General features: G+C 37.7%; 1 protein-coding gene across 6 annotated transcripts in view; it reads right to left on the reverse strand.

Annotated features, from left to right (window-relative positions):
- Window positions 1–27995, reverse strand: part of MGAT5 (alpha-1,6-mannosylglycoprotein 6-beta-N-acetylglucosaminyltransferase) — a 114201-nt gene that overhangs the window by 78272 nt on the left and 7934 nt on the right. The window contains exon 2 of one of the 6 annotated variants that reach the window (XM_014249447.2): window positions 24668–24766. The exons of 1 other annotated variant lie outside the window; for it this stretch is intronic. The gene's annotated coding sequence lies outside the window, so the exon portion shown is untranslated. Of the gene's footprint in view, window positions 1–9440; window positions 9470–9601; window positions 9617–24667; window positions 24767–27995 lie in introns of those variants that run through there. 4 more of the 6 variants (XM_014249448.2, XM_088058792.1, XM_088058793.1 and 1 more) reach the window with 4 other exon arrangements.

Consider the following 27995-nt stretch of genomic DNA (forward strand, 5'->3'; position numbering starts at 1 on the left):
GGATCACAGAAACAAAAGAACATTCATTTTGATAGGTCAAATCATAAATTTGAAGCCAACTGAAAACAGTATTGCTAATACTAAAATAAACTTCCGTTATTTAGTTGTGATCAGTCCAATAAATGGCAGAAGTCTGATGAAAAGCTGATAGAAGGTCCTGGAAGAAGTAGAAGCATGCCAGCAAAGCTGATAATACCAGCTCAGATCTGCAAGTCCTAAGTCTAGGTGAGGGCTTCCAAGTGGTTGAAGCCGTACATATTCCCTACACAGGCTCACAGACTCTTCAGGAAGAAGCTGAAATAAATCATGCAACTATACCAGATTTATGCACACTTTTGCTAACTACACATTTTATAATTTACGTTCCTTAATATAGAAAATAAATGCATGAAGCCATTTTCCTTAACTGTATTACGGAGTCTTAGTTTTGCTGTTCCTTCTGCTGCTTGATTTTATTTTCAGCAATGTTTCTGCCAACCCATTCTCTTCTGCTAGCTGACAGATGTCACTGTGTCTTCTCGCTCACCAACCCTCTACAGCTGATGTGGCACCAAGTACTGTGCATGAAGTGGCAATTTGGGATGTAATCCCATGAACTGAGAAAAGCAAAACAACGCTGGGTCACAACAGAAGCAGCAGGACAGATGGACTGAAGGAGAGTAAGAGTATAAATACTCCAGGTTTGGGAGTCATGTTTGCTTTTTTGCATGTAGTACAAATTGTCAGGAGGTGGTGGGATGAAAGTTGAAGGAACGGAAAGCAGTCTCTGATAAGGTGCCATAAAAACAAGTAAACTTCCATCTCGAGAAAGCAGCTTGCCTTCACTTTCAAAAATAAATTCCCCCACTTAGAAAAAATTTGGGTGGCACCCCACCTTAATTCCCCCATGTGGGTCTGTGCTTTCACAGAGTTGAAAACACTGAAGTGTTTCAAATTTTCTACCTAGCACATCACTTGCTGTAACTCAGTCCAACAAAAATTAAACCATCTGATGTTCTTCCTTTCATGCAGTTTGCTTACTGTGATATTTCAGGGAGGAAAAGGAAAGAACAGATAAGGGGGAAAAGGATTAGAGGGAAATCCATAAAGGAAAATCCTTGTGGTACATACGCTGTTTACTGATTAGAAACACTCCAAGCAATGCATTTAAGAAACTAATCACAAACCAACCTGACCTTCTTTCAATAAACTGAACGAATGTTAGGACTAGGAATAGGACTTCAATGAAGTTCAGAAAATCAGAAACGTTCCTGACCTTGAACAGGCAAAAGAAATGTACATTTTTACAGCTATTTACAGTCAAAGGACAGAGAATATTAATAACCTTCGTCTTGCTGCTGCATTAAAACCACATGCCCAAAATAGCATTTTCTCACTGAAAAGAACATTTTGGAATGTCAGCATGCTGACCAAGAGATTAGGAAATAGTTTTTGGGGTTTTTTTTCTGGGTTTTGGTTATTTTTTGGGGTTTTTTTCAAGAAAATAACTTACAGGGCCTGAGAGCCCCAGTTATCATCTACAAGATCCCTAAAACTAGTGAAAAAAGTACCCATGAGACAGGTTTTCATGGTTTCAAGAGTCCCTGAAGCCCACTGCACAAACAAACCTTTAAGCTACTTCATTAATTTTAATGAATTTTAAAAATAGGACTCATGGCCAGTAAGTTTTATCATATTTCTACTATGCATATATTTTTCTCTTCCCCTCCTTGCAACTCCCCTCAGTGAAAGGCTAATATTTGACATTCTCTTATGTCATTCTCAATTTTACATTTGACATTTGCCCTCTGAAGGACAAAACCATGGCACCTGCAGAGAAGCAGGGCCTCACCCTTTTCAGATCACCTGGATGATCTCCAGATTCATGAGCAAAACATTCTTGGTTCCTACACAACAACCCTGGGTTCTGGTAATGCTCTCCCACTTCTTTTGGGCACAGGGTATCTGTGGCAGCAAGAGCTGCAAGCATTGCTATGAGCTTACCTGGAAAACTTTATTTATTTTTAATGAATAATAAAAATTAACTGCAGCTTATTAGCAAAGCAACCAAATTATGAGGCACTCCAAGAATGACTAAGTTTATTATATAGAAATTGGATCCATTAGCTCATTTCTTGCATCAAGCTGATACTCCAGGCTCCAATCTCACCCACTGCTATTAACCACAAATCAGCCTGTTACATCACATCTTGTGGTCTGTCCAAGAGGAAAAACAAGCAACTCTCAACAGGAGCCCTGTCCAGCTCTCAGAGAAAAGTCAAAACCTTCTTTGTATTCAACAAGAAAGCTCTCATCAATGTGGATGCCCAGCTATCATCCCCTATCAAATCCACACTAAATGACACATTAAATGTGGTCTTCAGCCATTGTGCTGGACCCCAGACAGCCAGCCAAAAGTAAATAAAAGTTACTTAAAAAACAAAAATTAATTTAAAAAATTAAATTGAGTTAAAATAAAATTGAATTAATTAAAAAAAAAAGTTCTTAAAGGAAAGACCCAAGCATGTTCATACTCAAAATACTCACTACTACTTACTGAAAAAGTTCTTGAAAAAGAGAAAACAAAGAATGTAAGTACGCCTGTGTAAAAGAGTTAACCTTCTTGAATTTTTTACCATTTGCTAGGAACTGTAGATAATCGAAACAAAAATAAATTCTCATTAAATTTGGTTTAAATTAATTGTTGCTACAGGATTCTACACACAAACTTTTTGCAAAGGCCAAACACCAAAGGAAAAGACAACAAAGTCATATTAAAATAGAGGGAAAAATAAATCTATAGAAATAAATAAATAAATATTTATAATATATAAATATATAGAAATTTTTTATGTGCATGCCATTAAGCAACTGCATATCAGATCACAGGGAGGGCAAAAAAGTAAACAGCTAAGCTGAACATTAAATAAGTTGTCAGAAATATTTATCTTTTTATTGCTTTAGAATTTCTTGAACTTGGGTCAAAGTATAACATTTCTTCCAATGGATTTGTTCTTGGCAAGCACGTTGAACACATTCCAGCTTATGTGGCTAGACAAATGGCTGAAAGTACAAGCTGCATCTCCAGAGAACAAAATTTAATGGAATTAAAATTTCAACACTGTCACCTGTTTGGAAGCAACAGTGCTGCTGATTATTCTATCACTCTGCATTTAAGACCTTTTCTTTATTATTGAAAGGATGAAATTGTAATTTGTAATCTAATTCAAAAGTTAGTAGGGCAGCAGAACATTTTAACCTCTTTCCTGCATATATCCTGTTGCTTAACACTGGTATTTTTCAACAGCTGATACCACCAAAGATTAGAGAAGCACTTTTAATTGAAATGAAAGAATGAAAACTGCCAATATTTCTTATTTCTCTTTGTAAGGAGCAACAATCTGTCACACAGAGATGTCAAAATATTTAAAGGGACATACATGAAGTTCTGTACAAGTGCAGTGAAGCCCTGTTAGAAACCTCAGTCAAAGAAAGAAGAAAGAACTTTAGAGCACAGGGCTTGAATGTAATGCTAGAGGAAATATTAGATAAAAGTTTCACTGTCTACACCGTTCAGATCCATTCAGCCATAAGAAAACAGTAATAACACGAGGCTTCACACAAAACCTCTGATGATTCTCATGATTCACATGATTCTCACAATGCTGTTAAGAATTTTAAAGCTTTGTGAGAAAATACAACAAATACTGAATGATGTGGCCGTGACCCCAACAGAATTTTCCAAAGACAGCCAGGTGAGGACAAGCATAACCACGTTCTATCCTATCACTGACTGTAACCACTGCACTGCTGGGAGGGCATCAGCTTTCCAGTCATTGTTAGATCTGCAGGATCTAATAAACTACACAAGTTTCCTCTGCAAACGAATGAGCTGCACTTGGCTTATCACAGGGCACAACTTCTGAACTATTTTGAGGAGGTGGAAAACAGCCTCCCCTCTTTCAGCATCTCTAGACAGCTGTAGAACAACTTGTACTGGCAAACTCTGAGGAATAGCTTTGTTTCAGCTGTAGCTCTTACAAAGCTAAATGGGGAAAAAAAGAAAGAAGCAACATGTAGAAAACAGCCGGCACAGGCAGCATAAGGAAAATGAATTAGTAATAGGACTTTATGGTTTTGCTCCAGACTACTGCTAGGTAGGGAGAGGCAGGACAACACATAACCCCACCACCACAATAAAAATAATGTGAAAATGTCCTAGCAAGCAGCACAGGTTTCTGATCTGGTGTTTCACACAACAAAATACTAAAGGATGCATACAGAACCCCCTAAGCTCTCTTCATTGCTTACATCCCATCATTAAACAACAAAATCCCTCCTTTTAGCCTCTCTCGCTCCCAGGTTTTCAGGTTCTCTAGACAGTGATAAGCTACTGCTTGAAAAAGCTATTTCATCTGCTGGTTCTGGTCCACAGTGCAGTAATGGTTTGGATAACGAACTTTCTTTAATGCCTCAGTGCTTTTTATAAATAATCAATCCTAATTACTAGAAAGGCCTCCTTCCCAAAGCATGCTTTGTTGAAGCTATTATCAATACTCCCATTCAAGGCTTGGTATAAAAAGTAGCTTAATTTTCAGTGCTGAAAGCAAACCATTATTCCCCCTGCAATGCAGTTTCAAAATAAATGTACGTTAACATCTTGGAAAATTTAATTATTTACAATATTGAATGCACCAGTAGTCATGAGCTTCCACTTCCTTCTCCAAGGTTCTAGGTAAACTCGAATAACAAAGTTGTCCTTATGAAAATCAGAAAATAAAGCCTGAGGTCTGTCTTTAATAGACACAGAATCACAGCTTAGGTCTTGAAATCTCTATGTAAGTGAGCAAATACCACAGCAGAACAGGAGCACTTCTGCAAAAGAACCCGATAGGTTTTGAGGACATGACATTCACACCAAAAGTGTTTCAGCTCAGAGGCGTGGGTGTCAGTACTGGGAGGACAGTGCTGTGGATTGTATCTAATCTGGTTTTAAAGAATAAATACCAACAGTTTGAGGATACCACTTGCATTCCTGGAATATTTTCATTACAGAACAACTCAGTTTGTGGTGTCCAAGAGTATTCCATTATGTATGTATATACATAATATACATAACAATAAATATATATACCTATCTCAAAGTGTTATTTGTGGGTTATCAAAACACTTCCAAAAGCATGTCTCATGCAAACCCATGTTTGAGCACGTTAAAATTCTCTGAGCTACAAAACTCATTTGTGTCATATACAGGTATGAAGAAAATTGCCAAGTAAGTAAATGCATAAATAAATTGCCTGTAGTTATTCTCTCAAGTAGCACAATGCAATTTGTTATTTTAATGGTCAGAAAGACAAAACCCCTATCACTTCCTTTACATGCATTTTAGTTATAGATCAGCACACAATTCCAGATTTACTAAGAACACACTTGAAAATAGTTCAGCTCATGCATGAATGAGATTTAACTTTATCCAAAAGGGTTTATTGGTTTCCTGCAGCTCTGTAACCTGCTAAGGCTGCCCACACCAGGTGGTCTTCCTTTTACAGTCCCCAAACCTTTGCAACAAAATACTGCAAAGATGAATACCAATCCAGTTTTCGACATTTTACTTTTTTCCACCTCTTCTACTTTTTTCCTTATTCCCTATCTTCCCTTACTGTGGAAGCAGAAGCTTTCTCAGCCAGCTACTGATTCACAGAAAGCTTGTAGAAATTTCATCACCAGTTTGACTGAAATTCCAACAGGAATTGGAAGTATGAAGGACAAAACTGGGTGACTGAAAGAGTCTTGTTCCATTGGGAAATCACAATAGAATAAAATCAAAGTGGGAGAAATTTTGTATTCCTGCATTTTAGGTGCAACAGATTACAGATAAATAGCATTATCAATAGGAAAGCAGAGCTAAGCTCTTCCTTTTAATTGTGAGCAAGAACTTGCAAATGTCATCTGCATTTAACTGATGCAGTAAGAGATGAAATTTCAGAATAGCAGCTAGGAGAAGAAAGTTGTAGAGAAAACAATACGTAAGCTTGAAAATCTGATGAGTGGGGAGACCACTGTAAGAAACACAAGGTATTAAGCTGGTAAAGAAATTGAAAGATGAGGAAGGGGAAAAAAGAAAAAAATCCCTGAGTGAGATGAGGTAAGAAAACGTCTAAATGCAAGTCTAAGAGAGTAAAGGAAATGAATGTTAAGCAGATGAAAAGATACTAAAGAGAGCAGCCTGACTGACAATGCACAAACTGAATGGCTGAATACACCAGGTCAAGCGAGACCAAGGAAACACAGAACATGAAATAATGCTAAATCAACATGCTGAGTGACTTGCCAACAGACACAAAGGCGACCACAGGTGCAAGTAGCAAAGCATAACTAATATGTTTCCATACACAAATAGGACTTTAGCTACTGATAGAGAAAACAGTTTGCTTGTCAAAAGTTATTGCTTCAGCTGCTAAAAGTTCCATCTTGAGTGGGAAACAGGTGGAGCTTTATGAGGAAGTCACAGAGAATAGAACTTCCTATATCAATACCTTCCTTAAATAAAATATTTAAGATAATGGGAAAGTTATTCAGAACTATTCCTCAGTATTACCATTAGTCTTATCAATATCAAAAAATTAACTTCTCATGGGGTCAGCTCTCTATGTAATTTATCTTTCAATCACTTGCATCGATCCAAACCATAAGGATCCGGTCCTTAGTAAATAGGGTTTGCTCCACCACATGTATATACACTCACGAGTATAATAATTTCTACAGCTTTCAGTAGTCCTCAGGGATAAAATGTAACATTATCTTTGCATAAAACATTATGGGTCTATGTAAATGTTGCTTCATAGGCAGTAAAAGGATTCTGGAGACAGACAGTAACAGGAAACAAAACCACAGACATTGCAAGAACATATTCAAGATCTACGTGAAGGATGATGAAAATATTTGGTATAAATTACATATTAAGCATCTATGCTTCAAGAATTCCAAGGTCTAGGGTTCCATTAATTACTTATTTAAATTAGTGAATATCATTCCATGTGGTCAGTAACAATTCAGAGTAACACTTTCAAATGTTCCAAACCAGCCACCCTCTTTAACCTATTTCACACACAGAGTCACATAGGAAAGGTACTCAGCAACACCACATACCACACAGCTAACCACAGATGACAGAAGAGACATAACTAAACATCCTTTATAGACTCTGGCAATTTCCATTAGTTCCTCCACATTTATTTTGAGAATAAATTCCCCTCAATGCCCCAACAATGTATAATTAATTACATTTATTGACATTGAGGTTAGAACACTAGTCAAGTGTCATCATATTAAATATTGCACAAGAGTGCCACGAGGCTTTTTTTGATACTATGAAATCTGAAGATGTCCAAAAGAGATGTTTTTAAACCCACCCTTGTGCAGAGCTCTTTGCAGGAGTCATCTGGCAGCTCAGTGTCTGTTACTAGCACACCACCACCTCCCAGCCCAAGTACTCCCTCCAAAAATCAGGCTTTAAAATTGTATTTTTCTAACAACAGAATAGGTTTCCTGAAGGTTGGTAAACATGCTTCATCACCTGCAGCCACGCTGTAGATCTTGCACTGGGAATCCATGTTTAAACAGGTGGCTGCGTAGTGAGTGTCAAGCAAAGAAACACTCCCTTGCATAACACCCTTTTTGCATTTTTATATAAGCACAAGCCAAGAAGCACATACTGCTAGAGAACAGAATGATTTTGCTGCATATCAGATTTTTCAAATCAGGTAAGATTTACTTAATCAAGTATGATTTGAATATCTCATCTTGCTCTTCTTTCCCCTTTGCTTATATGCCATCTAAACTTCAAACTCCAAATCCAACCAAAGAATGACCCACCAAGGCAGAGTTTTGTAGGAGCAGCAATTCCCATTATTTACTTTTTAAGTATTATAATGCACTAAAGGCAAAACTTCATTAGAAAAAATATCTCATTTTTCCCTGAAGGTCAACCACTTCTGAGTCAACTCTCAACAGCCAAATAAGAAGAGGTGCATCACTTTAGAATAACAAATTTAGTGGGGCCAAAAAATCAATACACAGCATTATATTGTGTATGTGTATATAGTGATTAAAGAAAAAACCCCATACAGGACTTCTTGCAAAATCTGCTCTACAAAATTACAGAAGAAAACCATCTTTCAGACTGCGTGGTAATGAGAGGACAAAAAGGTAGATTGGCATTTTTGCCCACTTAAGTCAACATTTCTATCTTTTTAGATGATAGGGAAAAGGAAGGAGTTTGAAGGACAAAGCAGGAACCACAAATAACCCAGATCTAACATTAGCAGTGGGTGAGAGATAAATGCCTAAGAAGTTTTATGAGCAAAACTGAAGTGACATTGCAAACACTGCAAGCAAATAAACATCAGGAAGATTAAAAATGCAAGCAAGCAAGACTTAGAGAAATGTCAGCAAAACCACCAGCAAAAAACCTCCCCACACTCCAGCCAATTCCAAGGAAGTAATTTTTAAAGAACAAGAGCAGAGAGTTTTTCCCTTTCAAAAACAGGAAGGCATCATGACATCCCACAATTTTTATTCAAGAACCTTGACAAGAATTCATTTTTAACTTAGTGTTGCATAACTAAAAATAAATAGTCTTCCACTGAATTAAATTTATTTTAAATAAAAATATATTCACTAACATCTTCTATTCTTCCTCCTTCACTGAAGTTTTTTTTTTTATTGCAATATGACAAAAAGGTTTTGAAACCTCAGGTTTGGAAGAAATATTAAATTAAATACCTGTTGTGCAATTTTTCATGAAAAGCAAAAAATGGCACCAGCTAAAACAGAGTAAAACAAAACCCAAACAAAAAAAGAGAATTGATTGATGAAGAAAAGTAGCAATCCGTAGTTTTCAACAAAACACATTGCCTTATGTGCATTTACATCAAAATCAGAATTAAAAGAAAATTAAATTTTTAAGAAGGTAAGGCTGATTACAAATTCCAGTGACACAGACAATATATTCATCTCCATTAGACCTAAGCTTTCAATTAAAGCAGGAGGGAAAAACTAGCTTGTACAGCAGTTAAGGGCTAAATTGTCAAGAGGTTTTAAGTCAATATAGAAAATGAAATTACAAGGGCACACCACAAGTCAAGAAACACATACGTGCGAAATAATAAACTAGAAATGCAATTCCTGTGAATCACAAAAGGCCCACAGTTGTGACCATATTTTTTACAAGTCAAGTCGCAACCCTTATGTGCATTTTTGTGTCTGGAAAATCAGATTCTAGGTACCTAAATGCATCAAACTGGACAATACAGTATAGGCCACTGGACAACAAAGAAATATAAGAAAGGATTATTTTATAAAGGAAAATTAGCACACATCCCTCCTAGCCAATGTTGGATTTCACTGAGGTACAGAGCAAACACCTACCACACAGAAAGGATTTTTAAAGCCAGACTTACCTCTCCAAACCGGTCTTTGCACTGCAGTAAATCCTGCTCAGCGATTAGGATACCTTGGTCTCTCTGATACCAAGGGCAAAGGTCTGCCTTGTGCCTAGCAACCAAGCCATACAGAAAGAGAGAAGAACGAGTGGATGGATTGGACACACAAAGAAACAAACCTCAGGAAGTGCTGCTAACGAGAGCGAGAGTCTCATTTCCTTCTTGTCCCGAAGTCATCGCAGCCAAGCAGAGTTTTCAGAAGAGATCTGAGAACCATCAGGCTTTGCTGAGATTAAAGGGAGATTTCTCAACTGTGTTAGGGAGGAAGGAGGCAGAAAGCAAAGAGATGCTTTTCACAGGGTATCTACGGGCAAACCCACCGTGGGCAGCACGTGTCCCTGGGGGAGGCACGGAGCAAACCCTGCTGGGGGAGGACGATGGCGACACGGAATGTAAGGACAAATTGATGATGTTTCTGTGGGGGAACAGCAGGCAGCAAAGGATGGGCAAGGGGAACTCGGTCAGACCAGTGTGTACAGGAAAATACAGAACTTCAGAGCTGTCAGCACAGCGAGGCCAGAGCAAAATCCTTTTACACTAAATTGAGATTAGAAAGGGGGGAGGTGTGTTTGCCTGTTAAAACATTTATGCTACATGACAGGATGAAAATGGCAATACCTCAGAGAAAGTGTGTCAAAACTCTGCAAGATGCACGCTTGGGGGTTTTCTGCCTTTTATTTTTTTTTCCTAATATTCTCACATTCAGAATTTGGAAAGAGAGACTGATACCGTGGCTAGGAAAGACTGGGAATGGAAATGATTTCAAGAACATGAAGTTTCATTTATTTGCTTAATGGAGGCTTACTGTACAATATAGAAATTACATGCAAGACTATGTCATTGCAAAAATAATACTAATTTACAGGTTTTTTTCTTAAATAAAAAATGTTTTGTTACTATCCACAGTTAACCACTCTGACTATTAAGGAGTGAGAAAAAATTCTGAATCTCTGCCAATACCAACATTTTCCTTTACTACAGAAGTGTGCCTTAAATGGAAGTAACACAAAGAAAAATAAGGGGGTTTTTGTCAGTCATGCTAGATGACTGTCAATAAAAAAAATGCTCAGAATTTGTTAACAGTTTCTAAAATATTTTCCCTTCTAAATTTCAAAGAATTGATGTCTCAGAGGTGTATCTACAGAAGTGTTGTTTTTATTTGAAAAAGGCTTCTTTTTGCATTTATCATTAAGGCTTTTAAAGCACCCAAGGTCCTCTTCCTGAATTTTAATGTATCCAACAGGTTAAAGAATCCTAGAGAGATCCTTCATGTTATGCAAAGTACTGTCCTTGAAAGTTTTTGTTGTTTCTACCCTTGAGCCCACAACATTAGGATTTCTTTTAATTAACTGAGAACTATAAGACAAGCATTAAAAAAAAAAAAAGTAAAAAGGAAAAAAAGTCACTTTTATTATGGCAACTGTCAACAGAACAGCAAGAATTTTAAAGAAGTCTCAATAAATATGCAAAGAGGCGTCTCAGAGATTTATGAACACGCCCAAATACCCAACTCCCACAGCACTTAATGAGACACTCCTGGGTACTCCTGTAGGTGTCTGAACACCTTCTACAAAGCAGGCTCGGGGTATGGCTGAGCATAATTCACACCTGTGGTCCCCATCAACGTCAGTGTGGTGTGGTGGGCTTTTGGCACCTCCAGAAAAGCCCACACATTTAAGTCACTTCTGATTATCTCCATCTGTGCACATTTATTCCTGTACAAAATTATCTCATCTCTGTTTATAGTTTAAACCTCAAGCTTAGACCTTGGGCTCACACATGGAGACAGGAATACTAACAGCAATTTCTAAAAGAGTAGGAGTGAGGTTGGAATTTTTCAGCACCAGCTTATTTCTTCTTTCTCCCTCCCTGCATCCTTCTTAATGTGTTAAAGAGGGAGGGAAAGAAAAAAATCTTCAGGATTTGGAATATTATACTTGCTACATTTGGAAATATAAATCGTAGCTGTAACAAGAATTCATGAGAATAAGAAAACTTTGAGATTTGAATACTGGTACTGGAAGTCATCTTTTCAGTTACTCTTTGTGATTTGCTTAGACATGGAAAAAAATTAAGAGACCTAAATTTTAAGCTTTACATAGCCCCAATTTTCCTTATAACAAGAAATTGAAGTTACAGCTCTTTTTTTAATATTGTATCAGTTTAGCACCTGAATTTTAGATACTTCTATAGTAGTGCATTTTATATGTTATGAATGTCAATATCTTCATAATTGATATTATATATTAATAAAATTAATATATAGTATATTATACAGAAAAATAGACTAACATAATGAATGAAGAATCTGAAGAGAAAGGACATATATATATATATGTGTGTGTGTGTGTGTGTGTGTGTGTGTGTGTGTGTGTGTGTGTGTGTGTGTGTGAAGTCATTTTCCAGCACTTGACTTTTGAGAGGGTGGTCAAAATCTGTTTAATTCTGGTATTCAGAAAGAAAGTTGATCAGTTCAAGGGCTATCTATTCCCATAGAAAGTGTTTATTTTAGTAAACTCTTTCTTGGCATCATCTTCAGAACATTCAAATTAACAGATGGAATAAAAATGTGGCTCATAGGCAGGACAGACTGACCTTCCAGGGCAGGATTCATTTAACCCACAGGCAGATGGGACAGCAGAGTTTAGGAACACTGCACATTTCTGTCTCCAGTTAGTTCAGAAAAACTTTGTCTGGGTCAGTCACTCAAACCTGAAGACCTAATAGTATTACAACTTCCTCAAGTCCTGCAGAATCTTAATAAATTCAATAAATACAGATACCACAGCCAGGACTTGTGCACCAAAACGCTGGGCCCCCTGCAAAGGAACTTATCGCTGTTTCTGGAGCTCACATTGTTAAGAAACGTGGCTTTCGTGAGCGCAGGACAAGCCTGACAAGGACCCTGCAGAGGCTGCAGCAGGCAGGCGCTGCTGTGGTGCCTCCTTAAATCCCATCCCAGTGCACAGCTGATGGCACAGTGACAGTGACAGCCCATGGGGACCCAGCCAGGCAGTCAAGGTAAGGAGAAAGAGATGAGAAGACAATCCTTGGAAAGCCTTTCATCCTTTGCAAACTGAAGTAGGTTTAGTTAACAGTAGAAGCAGGTGAATGGGTTATCACTGACAGGGCTGTCAAGCACTGGCACAGGCTGCCCTGGGAAGTGGGGGAGCCAATCCTCAGGGATGGAAATGTCACATGGATATGGCTCTTAGGGCCATGGTTTAGAGGTGAACTTGTCAGTTACAAAAAAAATAAATCATGGCTTGCAGCACTTTAAGAGGGCATAATTTTCATCACTCAGAAATCCATCTAAATGATGTTACTCAAAGTGAAAGTGCATTCATTTACAGTACAGAGAAAATGAAAACTACTATGAAATCACCTCTACTCGTGCACTTTTGTTCCTTTTTTGCCTTTTTTTTTTTTCCCTAAGTAGTGAAAGTAGCAGATAGTTTCATTTAGGAAAATAAGACATAATACACTGAGTGCTTAACCCACCCACTGAATGCACTTAAGTCTCTTTTTATAAAGAGACTCTTTTTATAAAGATCATTAACAATATACTCCTTTGAAGAAGAAAAAAACAGTTTGACCCCAAATCAGCATTTCTCTCTTTACATTTCTGTTTTCAGCAATCGCGCCTGATCGCTCCATGATCCTTAACTCCTACTGCAGTGCCTGGCAATGACCCATTGTTACAGCCTTGCAAAGTGACTGAGCAACTCCATTTCTGTTTTTGAAATATAAGATTGGGAAAAGAAAACCAAACTACTTTCAACTTCTTAAAAAAATCATTACTTTGGCTGAACATGAACATGGTGTTTCTCAGTACAAAAACTGTCCTTGTTTCCCAACACCTGTTAAGTGGTAGCTTGCATAAAAGCAAGCCTACTTTTGACAGTGTAGGATTTCATATCCAGGTTTTTAAATGGCAGCTGACCTTCCCTTGCCCCTCCTAAGTATTTAATTGCCTTAGTCTACTGACACACTGAGCCACCATCACATAAATCTCACCCAGAACACATTTAATACTTCTATTTTAAAATTTACTAGTAAAATATAAGAAGGCCTTTTATCTTTGTTACGGTTTTAGATTTAGATCAAATTTTTCTCCATGGCTGTAAACTTTTTATTTGGCTTTGTGAGGGATTAATTTTTTAATTAAGTCTATCACACAATTCAAATAATTCAAACAAACACTACAAGGTTTGTGATAGCACTCACTGACACAGACAAATATGTGGAATATACAAGAAACACATAGAGCTTATTTATCTATAAATATTACCTTAAAGCACCATCAAGAGGAGTCTGTTTTCTTTACACCTCCCCAGTCTGACAACCATAAAAATTAATAAGATCCCCCAAAGTTTTTCTTCTCCAGGCTGGACAGTCCCAGCTTTCTCAGCCTCTCATCCCATGCAGATGCTGCAGTTCCTTAACAGGTCCAGTCAACTTCTCCAGTCAAAAGTTAAGTAGGTAAAGCATCTCATTTTGATGGAGTGGAAAACCACTCAAACCTGAACACCTCAAACCAGGCACCCAAAGTGGTGCACATTAATTAACATGGGAATTCTAGAAGTATCCATAAACATTGTGGCACCAGTTCAGTTAATATTCCTGTAAGCATGGCATCATCTGTAAAAAACCAAATTCTTCACATTGATATGTTACTTGACATACAGAATAATTATAAAGTGCTAAGCATAAAATTTACAATTGTAAACAATTTACTGTTTCAACTGTGTTGTTAACTGTGAAGGTGTTTTAGAAAAACAAGGTATTTTAATGCTTCTCACACTTATTTGAATTATACTGTTACTACCATAAGCCTACATTAGCTCATCTTGATCTGCTGTAACAGAAATATTTTCAACACAGTTGTAAATACCAAAGAACAGGATCAACACAAGTCTGTAGGTAACCAAACTCAGAGTCAGTAACAACAGCAGAAGTAAAAGTCAACCAAATGAGAATGTACACACTGGAGACACAGTCCAAGGCACCAAGCTGGCATATTGTATAGGCTTCTAAAGGCTTACTAAAACTTCAAAGACTAAATTAATAATTTTCATGCTTCAAATATCTATTCTGCCAAGCATCTTACTTGATTTATGCACAGTTGGCTTTCACAAACAACCCATACAGATAAAGAATTTTGGAGCAAATACTACAATTCTTGCAATCATATACTAGAAAAAGACATTAAAATCTTGCAAAACCCTTTTTTTCCTCCAAGCAATAAGCATTCCTTCATCAACACAATTTCTAACATGCAAGCAAATGTATTTTGGACTCAAATCTTGGCTGCCTTTATCAAAGTAAATGTCTTTTGAAAACGCTTTGAAAGACCTTTATATCCAGTATTAAAGAAAGGATAGCTATATTTATTTCTCCACTCAACAGCTTTCCATAATTACAGCATTTTATCAATTAAATTTTATGCAGGTTACTATCAAGCCCATTCTGTTTCCCAGACAGTCCAAGAATACGTTGGAAAATATCATTAAGCAAGTGTATGAAAAGCATCTTCTTTATCCCAAACGATTAAAGACAGGCTTGGTTAATTCTCATATTTAAGTTAAGGCAACACCAGAATGCAGTACACCTAATTCCAGGTCCCTTTTAAAGATCTTCCCACTGGCTCTTTTCAGTAGTACCTTCCTCCAGATACCTTCATCCTCAGAAGATTCTGATTTGTCTGAGTTGCCTTATGAGTAAGACTTCAAAGTTCTGCTATAAAATGCCTGTTTACCAAATATCCATGTGTATATGCACTCTTCAGGAATTTGCTGAAAGTGAGTAAAACTTGACTCGCACCTCTTAAATCAACTAGAAGTCTCCCCTAGTGTAATGAATATGCTTATCCCATGCACACACACAAATTAAGTCAAAACCATTCCCACAAACAGCATCCTTATGATACCTCAAAATCTGAGTTGTGTGATTAAAAATAAACTAATTATCCAAAGAACTTGAGTATCTAGGCGGAATTGTCTCTTCAATGTGACTGCTGCCAGGTAAGTAAAGAGCAGAAAGCTGAAGCTCTGTATGATTTATACAATATTCAGATCTGCCTCATACAAATTATTAAGTTTACCAAATCTCTACAATTTCAGCTTTTTCAGATTCAAGAAACACAAAGTCAATCAAGTTCTGCAGATATTTGATATTATTTATTTCTATATTGTGGGAGTAAAAAAAAACAACAAAAAAACAAACTACAAATGATGTACAGGAATTGCAGAGGAAATAGAAGGGAAAAGGAAGAAAAGGAAGCAGATGTGGACAGTTGTTAATGCAGTTCTGAAAGGACAAAAGAGGCACGTAAAGCCTCAGTGAGAGATAATGCTCCCTCTACCCCAACAGCTGTTTAAGAACAGTAGCTGAATTGATTTCCTCCTTAAACACGCCCTCAATAACTCTCAAGAGTTGCTGTGGAAGGAAACACAGGGGAAAAAAAGCCCTGCAAAGTTCATCTTGATTTGTGTGGGAGAACTCCTGGGAGCTGGTTGCTGTCTTTCACCGCCAGCAGTGCCCCCAGAGCTGCACCTTTCCTGCCTTCAGAAGACAGGAGCATGACTGTAACTGGGTTCTAGGGTGCAGGGATGTCACATCAGGCACGACATCTCCCACATGAATGCGACATCCTCCTACTCCCCTCCCTTTCACTCCAGCCCTCTTTCCAGAGGATGAAGACCTCACCGAGCCATTAGAGGAATTCTCTGTGTGATGGGAATAGAAGAGGCTCCAGTACAGAGGGTGCATTGCAAGAGCTCTTTTGAGGAAGTATAACTTGGGATAGGGGGACCTGCAGAAGTTGACATCAAGCTCAGTCCAACACGTCCTTTCACCGAAATGGGAAAAGCCTATCAATATTAGCATGCCAAGCCAGCAACAAAACCCACACAGTTTAAGCAATATTGTCAATACAACATGATATTACTCATACACTTCACACTTCTAGTGCGAATTCTCATTTCTCCACCTCAGTTTGGCTTCCTTTCCCATCATAGAGGGCACAGAAAAAGGAAACAAAACAGCTACAGGAGTTAAAATCCTCCATATAACGTTCCAACCTTCAAGCTACAATAGCCTTTATTTTTCTGTTTCCTTACACTTTTCACAAAGTTGAATAAAAATTCAGAGGTGACCTCATAAATAAGGCTGGTAAAGTATTATGGTCTCAATCTGCAGGAACAGGTGATAAAATGCTTACCTTCCAAACAGACACACACAGCAGATGGCAACCCCTCACTAAGTGTGGAATTGAAGAATAAGGCTCTCTCTGCAATACTTTACAATCACATGAGAGGTACTGCTAACAAGAAGAAAAACATCTGGAAGAGAGTGTTTATATATGGAACATGACTGTTGAATAAGCAAAAGGAAGTGTGAATTTGCATTTGTTAGTTTATCTATGGTCTGGCTGCTTTGCAAACAGCTACAAGGCAACGGTAAGAAAAACCCAGACTGAAAGGCTCAGAACATTTTTGGGGTAATATGTACACAATGCTTTCCCATACCTCTTTTAGAGCATGTGCAAAACTAACAGCTTCAATGGGAGATTTTACTTTTAAGTATTGAAGAAAAACCGCATTTTTAAAAATTTGTGCACACAGAAAATAATCATGTAGCAGAAAGCCAGAGCATAAGACAGTGTGAAATAAGCAAACAATCCATTGCTTTTTTTGTACAATTTCCAGTTGTTATTCTAAAGTAAAACAGGAAGAATTTAAGGAGCAGTCTGTTTTCAGATGAAAATCCCATTGCTAAACAGGATTAACCTAAAAATATCAATCAGTAATCTCCAAAAATCATAAGCTCATGCACCCCACAAGTCCTATACCAATCACTAACTAAAAGAAATTAGGTCAGAATCCAAATCAGATCACACCAGAGTAGCATCAATCTTCTTATTTCAGAGCTGTCACATTTTAGATCTTTCACACAATTTCCACATAAATTATTAAAAACACAGCAAATCTGCCTCTGAACAGAGGCTAACTAAAAGTGACATTCTAGTTTAATGTGACAGTTAAAAAAAATACATATCTTCAGTCACTTAAGCCATACATCGCTAAATGCACCCCATCAAGCAAACAAATAAAAGCCATCTGACAGGCTGCTTTACTTCCCTTAAAATTATCTGGGATCAGGTGACAGTTCTTCTGTCACTGCCATAGCCTAATTTCCTTGTATGTTCCCACACTTTATTTTCTATACATAAAAAATAATAAACAATATATAATATCTGAAGATTTTTGTAATTTATTGATGTAAAGCCACACAATAAAATCACTGTCTCTCCTACAGCCTGGTTTCCTTTTCACAATGACAAGAGTCTTCTAAGATGCAGACTCCAGGATACACTTGAAGTATTTGAGCATATTACAATAACTTGCATCTGGAAGTCATTAGCTGCACTATTAAAGAAGTGGCCACTTCAGCTCACATTGTTAAGCTCCACGTCTTGACTGACTGCCATTTGGACAAAACCACAAATACCCAATGAAAGCATCTCACTGGTACTGCGTTCCCAGAAGTGGCATCACTGACTTACTGACAATTATCACAATTTTTAATGGCTTTTAACCTTGGTGCAGTTCACTGACTGACACTGCTGACAAGGAGAGGAAAGGAGCAGCTATGACCAGAAAATAAGTTTCAGCTACAACTTTTAGACAGAGGCTCACTCTTTCTATAATGAGAAGCAGCATGGTACTCAAGTCCTATGACATCTTCAGCTCTAAAATTCATGCTTTATCTACAAACTTGTCACCAAAGCCAATCCAGCTGGGTAGCTAATGGCAGCAAGACACTTCAACACTCTTATTTTGACTAATTTTATGGTGACATTTATGAGCTGTAATAACCTATATGAATCAGTGTCATAAACCTTCCTAGCACATAAACTAGAGGGCAAAGTAAGTGGTTTGCCTGCTAATTAAACAATAGTTTAAATTCTTGCCATGCAGAATAAACCTCTTATTAAATATCATCATTTTTGACTTCTTATATAACAAGTTTCTGTCTATCCCTGGCTGAGTTACAATGACAATCACAGACCAGCAATTCCTTTGGGAAGGGACATTTATCAACTGCAGTTTCAGAAAATATAGAAAATGTCATGAGAAAAGCCAAACAAAGTTTTCACTCCTCACACATAACCACCCAAAAAATTCCCCCAAAACCCCACATCCAAAAAAACACCAGAACAACCCCAACCACCAAACCCTGCCCAATGATTTAACAAGTGTGTATTGCCTCTTATTTGCTAGTTGACAAAATCTCCACTTCCCCATGTGCTCTGAGCCCATCAGAAAGTAAAGCACTGTCAGCATCACCTGGCACATGAACAGTGCTCTGTAGACATGGGGTGCAACCAGCAGACACCTGTAGCACAGTATCAGTTATGTAAATGGCATTGAATAAGCAGGGGGTTTGTTTGATTTTGTTCTGGTTTTCTCTCCCTTGGATCAGTTTACTTGCAGTGGACCATCTCTGCTAATTTTAGCTGCAGTTCTCAGTCACTTTCAGCCAAATCCAAAATAGTTTCTCAGGAACCCATACTCACAGGCATGTAACATCACACTGCTTAACTTGGACAAACCAAGTCTGTGTATTCTTACTACAAGCAAAGTAAAGAAATCTGAGTTCTCTTCATACCACAATCTAGCAGTGATGCAGAAAAACAATCAAACCCTGCAGTGAAGAAACCTTCACTTGCTCTCTTGTGATAGGATATTACAGCTATGAGAGGATAAAGCAAAAGCAAAACCAGCCAACACAAACTCAGTTTGAATGCAAGGCCCAGTGAAGGGCTGTGGGACCCAAATTACGCCGCCTGTCATGGAAAACAGGCATGAAAGGCCTTTTTCTTGCCAAAGTGGGCTGAAAAAAAGGTTTGCCAGGACAGTTAAGTTTTCTTGCTGCCACAGCTGTCAGAGAACACTTCTGCTTAGCTTGTCACCTGTCCTAAAAAACTAGAAGTTTCACAAAAGAAGTAAACTTATCTTTTCCTCTTCTCATCTCTCCTGGAGCTACAGATTAATTAAAAAAGCTTAAGAAACTATAAAAGCCATCAACAAGAGGCAGGGAAGAGTACAATTAAATAAACCCAGTCATGTAAAACCCAAACTGCAGGCAGACAATTGAACAGAGTATCACTGGGCTGATTTCAATATAAGGAAGGTTGAAAGACCATTGTGTTACAATCTAAGCCTTAAGAGTAAGTTTCTTTACACTCATATCAACATAGTAATTTTCTAATACAGGAAAGAAAGCATTTTGAAGCCCCAGCTGGAATATGACTGACAGAATAATCACATAACCTTTGTTCTCTGTTAAAAGCTCGATGGACTTTGTTAATGTTTATAAGGTTACAAAGCATTAGGCCTCCATGAATTGCTTACCTCCTCATTTTGAAATGGGTACCAAGGCTGATGTTTTTTTTCAAGGAAAGAAGAAACTTTTAAATATCTTTACCCAAAAGGCCTACAGAGCTCTTCAGTTCCAACAGTACTGATCCCATGATCCTAGAGCTACTACTTATGGGTTTGTCCTTGAAGAAACTCCTGCCAGTGACACAGCACCTGAGGGGGGTAACTCTAGAACAACCCTAACATTTCTCTGTAGTTACACCACATTTGTTATGAACCAATATCATATCACTAATGCTAATGTCAGAATTACCTTCTGACACAAAATCCACAGAACCTCATTACGACAACCATAAAGAAGTAATTAACCAGCCAAACATCTTTCTTATCAACAATATTTAAACAAAACAGTACTACCTGTATAGAGTACAGAAGCCCTTAATAAGAGGTCAAATGAATCAACTTATAAAGACCAGTTTATCAAGTGTGTGCAGATATACTGTAGACACCTTATCCTAAAAATGCATTAATGGCTTCATGCCAGTCCTCCTTCAAAGAAAGCTGCCATGCAAGTCATAACCAAGTCCTCTTCCTAATCACAAACATGAAAATTCCTTAACTCTTGGAAATGTGTATTCAGAATTTAAGGGGGAGGGCAGGCAGACAAAAAGGAAAAAAAAACACCAACAAACTCATACATGACTTATTTTCTCCCAAGGGCAAAAACACCAGGCATTCTCCAAAGGGCTGAGATGACTCTGAACATTTTAGAGGACAATGTTCTGGGCAAACACAGCAAAAAGCCACTAAGAACTTGGAAGTCAAAGAGAGCTTTCACAACAGTGATAATAGGTCCTCTGAAAAACAATTATCAGAGTAACTATGGAGGAAAAAGTGCATATACATAAGCTAATAGAACTGGACAGAAGAAAATAGTTGTTAGAATATCTTTAGATTCAAATTGGGAAATATGTTTCCTTCATTTTCCTCAATTCTCTCAAGCTATTAGTAACCTGTAATTTATTTTGCATCTTTGTAGTATTGCTCTTAAATTAACAAGGATTTGCCAAATGTTATAAGTACATATTCTGATATTGGGTAACTTATTCCAAAACAAAGTTAGTGGGTAGTTTTGCTATCACCGTAACTAAGATCTGGGAGAAAAAAAAGCCAAACAAACCCAAGAAGAAAGGTTTTTTGTAACCATAACAAACAATACTGAGGTTTTGTCTACATATTTCTTTGAAGGTCGTCATAACAGGCCATAACAAAGGAATTGTTATCACCTAGGTTAAAATCTGATGAATTGTAAATAAAGATCACAACTGCTTATATTTGAGCTGAAGTACTTATGCTGGAAAAAAGTATACATCCACCATCTGGAGCACAGTAATTACAGAAATTAAAACCACATTTCTGTGGCCTGCCTTTAACAATTTTTACTGATACAGTAATACTCGATCTTCTTAGGGAGCATAATCTAAACTCATGCTGTTAAATGATCATAAGACTATCCAGTGCATGGCATAAGCAGTTCATTAAACTGGAATCTTTAAAAACACTTCCTCCCCAGTATTAAGGGAAACAGTTCCTGTAGGTTCACGTCACGCCGTTCAATTTAATCCACAGTCAAGGCAAGTTAATTTCACACCTGCTGAGCGATATCCTGATGGATGGCACCACAGCAGGTCATTAATTTTGTTTCCTTTTGATTAATTTCACACCATACACTGGACACAGTCTTTTGAGCAACGATGTCTAAGAGCAGAGCTTAATGCCTGCAAAGGGCTAAACCAGGTTTTGACTGCTTGCCAAAAGACAAAGAACCCAGATGTGATACAAGTGAAAGGGAGCTCCACTGGGCTCGGCACTGAACTCTGACATGGTTACATGTGTGGCAGGACATTCCCACCCAGCAGCATATTTTAAGTGTGTTGCTTTTGAGCATAGCCATAAAGCAGAAATTCGGAATATGCCTTACAATTGAGAAGGCAAGATTAGTTTTATTTGCCACAATAACCCTTCCATCATTTACTTACTGATGATATACCTAACAAGGTATAAAGATTTACTAAGACTACTAAATTTCTTGATTTCAAACTAAAAAAAAAAATCAAAAAAATCAATCAAGATTACACAGGGTGAAATAAGAGGAAGGAAAAGTTACCACTCAAAGATGACAACAGCAGTCATCATTGCCACCAGAGCAGAAGGGGAAGCAGTGGGTCATTTTATCACTTTGGCCAGTGAAGACATCTGGGGCCCTCGGAGGACCCACAGGAAAGGGTCCAGGCACAGCAGAGGGCTGAGCTGAGCCAGCAGCTGCCAGCTGAGGAACAGCCTGATCTCACTGCACTTATCCTACTGCTCCAAGCCTCTCAGTCTCACACACCCCTTTGTGTTACATGTGCCAAATCAACAGATCCCTCCATGAGCTGATTGAGATCACGAAAACAAAAGAAGCCTTTTTCTTACATTAGCTTTCTGCTTGTTTCACACACCAAGCTGTCTAACAGATGGGTCAGGTGCACATCAGAGCCGTTGAAAATGAAAAGGAGAAAATGTATCTTTTGGTAGCAAAGAAATGCTTAGCTTAGCCCTTCTCCTTTTAAGGAGTGATTCAAAGCAGCAGCCCCAAAAGCCTCATCCTCTCTATTGACTATGGAAAGACCTGAGCTTCCTAAACTCAAATTAGGATGTGCTTTCATCCCTGCTGTTCCCTTTCTCTGTACACCCCAATATTCTACAGCATAACAAATATCAGGGAATCATTACTGCTTGTCACTCATTCAAAGCTTTTGCTCTTTTGTTCTTCAAAACAGTGCTTTACAATATAGTATGAGCAAATTTTTATTCTCTTTCTGATCATGAAGAATAATTTAAAAAACACAGAAATGCTCATGCTTACAGAAACTATTGCAGTGAAGCCAAAATAGTGGAGAGAGTGACAGGAAATGGTTTTGTGATTTGACAAATGGAAATGACATAGGACACGTGATTCAGTATGCATGGCTAACATCTCTCAGTGTGACAGCCCTAAGTGAGGGAGACACGAGCTGCTCTGAATCCATCTGTGCCAGCAGATTTCTATTTCTCCAACCAGAAGTCATTGCCCCCATCACATCTCCCCATGGAATTAACCTCAGTATCCCCTAAACATTACTCCAAACTAAGTAGGGTAATAATTAATTTGCTATTTCAGCTACAAATCTGGTCTTGCTAGTTTGATTGGCATAGTTCAGGCTGCGTAGACTGGCCCTTCCACCAAGATTGCAGGAATCTCTTCTACAATCATCCTGTTGTCCTCTTCTGGCTCAGCACACTGGCTGACATCATGATTTACTATCAAGTCCTTGATCAAAGGCTCCGCACATTTGATGTGTTATAATGGTTACCTGTTAATTTGCCAACATGTAATTTTCAGCATGAACTGAAAAATTCTACTGTCAGCTCCTATAAAGAATCTAAACACAGGATGAACAAGAAGCTGGATTAATAGGACTCAGTCACTGAATGGAAATTCAGAGTAAATTATCTCAATCATCGGAAGCTGTGAGCTGGATTTTGTGGACACAACTCCCATTGCTAGCAACCAATTATGACAATTTTGACAGTCAGGAGTACCAAAGGAAAAACTACAGCTTCAACAAGATTTGCACCAGTTGTTCTTGCTCACCATCACCATCACATAGTTCACACTATGAATGGCAAAGTGAACATTTCAGTCCTTTCCCCAATTACCCACAATACAGTATAAAAAAAGCTTGTGAGAGAACTAGTTTTTGATGTTTACATTCTTGGATGTCTAGAGAACACCTGGGTGTACTTCCCTTTGTATGTTTCAGTTCTAAGGGGCTACTGAAGAAGACATTCACTTTCTATCCAAGATCTCTTTGTACTGAAAAAACCCAAACAACAAAACCTTCCGCACCCCATTCCAAAAAAACTTCTACAACCCAAAACAAAACCACCCCCCAAAACCCCCAGACTGAACACCAACCAAAATCCCTAACAACCAGCTTCTTATCCTCCCCTGAAAGTGGTGGTACTTTCAAAAAATAGAAACTTAATCTGCCTGTATATCATTTGAAATTAGGAAATAAGAGATGCCCATGTCTCAAGCCAGGTCTTAAATTGCTTTTATCCCATCTCACACAAATAATAAATAATTAAGGTGAAATTTCCCATAAGTGCATAGATTAATGCTTACCAAATCTGTTTAATTATTACAGCAATTTGTGAACTAAAACCTAAGTGCAATAAAGAATGAATTTGAAACTGCTATATGCTTGAATATATTCATTATGCATATCACCATATGTCAGGCAGAATCTCTGAAGGTGAATCTCAAACAAGTGATTACCACTGAAGCAACATGATGGAGAATAAAGTAGACAAGTAATATTTTTAGCTTCATGCTATCTTTGTCCCTAGAGGAAAGCATTCCCTCTAGTGTGGGAAGGGGAGGGGGGGAAAAAATAAAACCTAGAAAATTAAAGCATGTTTTTCCCCAACACTAATGGCCCATTTAAAACAGTCTTATGTAACTCAAATATGAGATTATATTTGTGTTATCATGGATTTAATGTTGTATTTTTCAGTCTGAATCATATCAGAAGGTTATTTACCTCACCTGCCTATCACTTTTTTTAAAATTTTCTCTTTAAGAAATTCAGTCCTCTCTAGCTTCTCAAATTGATTAAATTAATAAAAAGGGGGCAAGTCTGGTGAGGTAATTTTGCACTTGTCTGAACTGTACAAAGTTTATACAATCTGAAGCTATGTAATTATGTTAAATACCTTCTACCTTCTTCTTAAATTCTCACCAGTTCCTGGAATTTCCCCACGCGTGCTCTTCAGCATCTCAAGCATGCACGTTGAGCTTTTCCCCCTGCAGTGCTGGGAACACAAGCCAGTTCTTAGAACATGTGGTTTAAACTGAAGCACTGTCATTAAATGAAAACCTTTTCCAAAAACAAGCAGAAATGGGTCCACTTTGGTAACTGTTCTCTGAAAAGGTCACATAAAACTTAGCATTCACAAACCTCTTAGCCACTCATAGTTGTATGGATGGAAGAGATAAAAAAATGCTCTTCTTGCAGAAAATCTTGCTGTGTACCAACTAAAAGCTCCTTCACATGTTAGATGGGCATTAATATAAAATGAATATGCCACCTATGTACAACAAAATATCCAGATATTTGTCAAACTTTATCTGAAAAACAGGGATAAGCTCTACAAGGCAGTTAAATCAGACTTCCAAGGTCCACTCAAAAACATTAGGTTACTATTTAGGTTACTTCTCCCATGTTTCAACAATACAAACACATTATAAACAATATTATGTAAACACCAAGGCTCCCTTCCTTCCTCCTCAAACATCAAAAAAAAAACCCTCTAAAAAATACCTGCTAAATAGCCTCCCAAATCCAAACGGTTTCCAGAATCAGAAAGGAAGTTCACTTGGCAATATTGTCCATCTCTAGAATGGTGACAAGCTCTGCATTTTGATCTAACAAGGTTCTTCTTTCCACGTTTATATTAGTTAGGTAAATGCACAAGACATAAAATAAACCCACAGACAGGAATACTAATCTATAAATACGTACCAAAACCCCACTACTTTCAGACAATCCATTTGAAAATTATTACAATCCAGCAGTTAATGTAAATGCAGAAAGCTGCCAAAAAGATCACTTACAGCTCTGAGCAGAATGTAAATGATCTCAAAACAGTAGTGTAGTACCAGCAGAGAGGAAAAGAGACCACTTTACTGACACTACCACAGATGAATGGATTTCTTTACTGTTTAGTCAGACCTAATGAAAAGAAAAAGATAGGCAGAGACAGAGGAATAGATTTTATAATATTATGAAAATACGAATTCCTTTCAACTCACAGGGGAAATGTGCTAGCAAACACATCTTAAAAGCTGATACAAAAAGCCTTTCTCTTTTAAACTCTGTATCACTGGGCTACATTGATTTGTCTTTGTATCAGCCAGGATTTGACAGATAACCTGCAACTATCTATTTAAGGCATTATCTTAGCACATTTCACCGTCCTGAGCAGTCCATTTGCTGTGTAAGCAACAACCATGAGCATCACAGACCAGGGTATCCCATCCCAGCCTTACACCTGTGTTCCACTGCCTCAAGTGGGTAAATGTATACTTGAGCCACGTGCATGCAGAGGACATCAGTGGTTCTGACACCAAAACACAGCAGCCCTCACTTCTACAGGGGCTGGAAGTGCTCAAGGCCAGGCTGGATGGGGCTCTGAGCAAGCTGCTCTAGTGGAAGGTGTCCCTGCCCACGGCAGGGGGTTGGAATGAGGTGAGCCTTAAGATCCCTTCCAACACAAACCGTTCTGTGATTTTATGATGAATTCTATTATTAGGTCTGGTCTTAAAGAGAAGAACAGTTCAAGCTACTAGCCTGACAAAAGAAAGAATAAATTTTTTTCAGTAATATTTTCCTCTGTATTTCAGAAGAATATGATATTTCTTTCTGCAGCTTTGATTACTTAATATTTTCCAACTTAGGCTATTATTTTAATAATGGGAAAAATCATATCCTACAGTTTGTGTTCAACATATCACTTGAGGTTCAGGACTGAAAGAAGCAGCTTAATTATGAAATGATGGCAGTTAGCATGGATTTACCAGACATTTCAGAAGATAGAATTTTAAAAGTTGTCTAAATTAAGATTTATTTACTGCCTTGCTCTGCTCAGGTTTCCATTCTAACTGACCACTGAGACAAACTTATATTTTCTCCATAATATTTTAATTTGTTTATCCTGACTAGCTTTCTTGGAAGGTATAATGATAGCCTTAGATGAGATTCCTACGCAAACATTTGGAATAATCAAGCCAAATTTTTCCAATAATATATTGACTATATTAGCAAAAACATGGAAGATAATTCTGGTGTAAATAATCCCAAGGGAAAAAAAATTCTGTGGGCCAGTACAAATTACTGGATGCTTACGGATTACCCAGTTCTTCAATGTGCTACTTTCATTTTCTGTGAATTCAAAGCTTGCACAACATGGACAGTGAGTCAGACCTTCAGTAAAAACACCCTCAATCATTACAGACATCCTGAGGTCACTTTAAAAAGTCTCATCAGAAAAAAAAAACCAAAAAAAAAACCCAAGAAAGAGGATCTGTGTGTGGAAGAGGTATTGTTGTGACAAGAAAAAAAAGACGCAAGATAAACTGGCCTTCTGAAGGCATGAAATCAATGCTTCAAGTCATCTGTTCTCATAAATAGGTAATAAGCAACCCAACAGAAAGGGACAAGATGAACTAGAACCTATTATTAGCTGATTATAAGAAAGATTCAGCACAACTGCACATACACCATTCAGAGACTTCATTAACTCTGACTTAATTGTACAGAAAAAAAAAATCCATCCAGGCTTCTCCAGTGGGTGGAGCAGGATGAGCAGGGTTCTCCTTTAGTCAATGCAAGAAGTCAAGGAGTTTAGCAAATAAGGACATTTCCTAACTGGTTTAATAGAAAAATTAGGTTATAGAAACTGAGAAAGAATTTCAGAAGAACACTTTGTGGTATAGGAAGGAATGCATGAGGTAAAGCTTACATGTAATGTGTCTCAAAAAAATTCAAGTCACATGGTGAAACTACATCCTTGAAGATGAAATGTTTGGAGTAAAATGGCAAAAGCCACTCAGAATTCTGGATTAAGACAGAAATTATGCTGCTTTTACAAGCACAGCAGGGGATACAGAAAGCCCTCCTCACACATAACTGAAATCCCACAACACCAAACCCAAATTATGCATACTTATATTGAGAGATTCCCTTGACATCCTAAATGAATTTTAATAAAGGAAATAAAGACCTGAACACCATAGTAAACTGGACAACTGTAAGCACTGCACTGAGGCATACAACACAAGTGGGAAAGAAAAAGAAGTATGAAAATAACATTTGACAGATTTGTTTCTCTGTCAAATGTAAGGATAACAGAGCTTCGTCAGTACAAAATAAAAAATGAGGTGGTTTTAATCCTGCATTTTTGTGGCATGGAAAACATTTTTATCCTGAGCAATGGGCTTGATCCCCATAGTACAGGCAGGGTAGACACTGTAAGGTTCCTA

The sequence above is a fragment of the Pseudopodoces humilis genome, chromosome 8 (assembly GCF_049639895.1).
Source record: "Pseudopodoces humilis isolate 2021_Gansu_Grassland_sample_001 chromosome 8, ASM4963989v1, whole genome shotgun sequence".
NCBI classification, from domain to species: Eukaryota; Metazoa; Chordata; class Aves; order Passeriformes; family Paridae; genus Pseudopodoces; species Pseudopodoces humilis.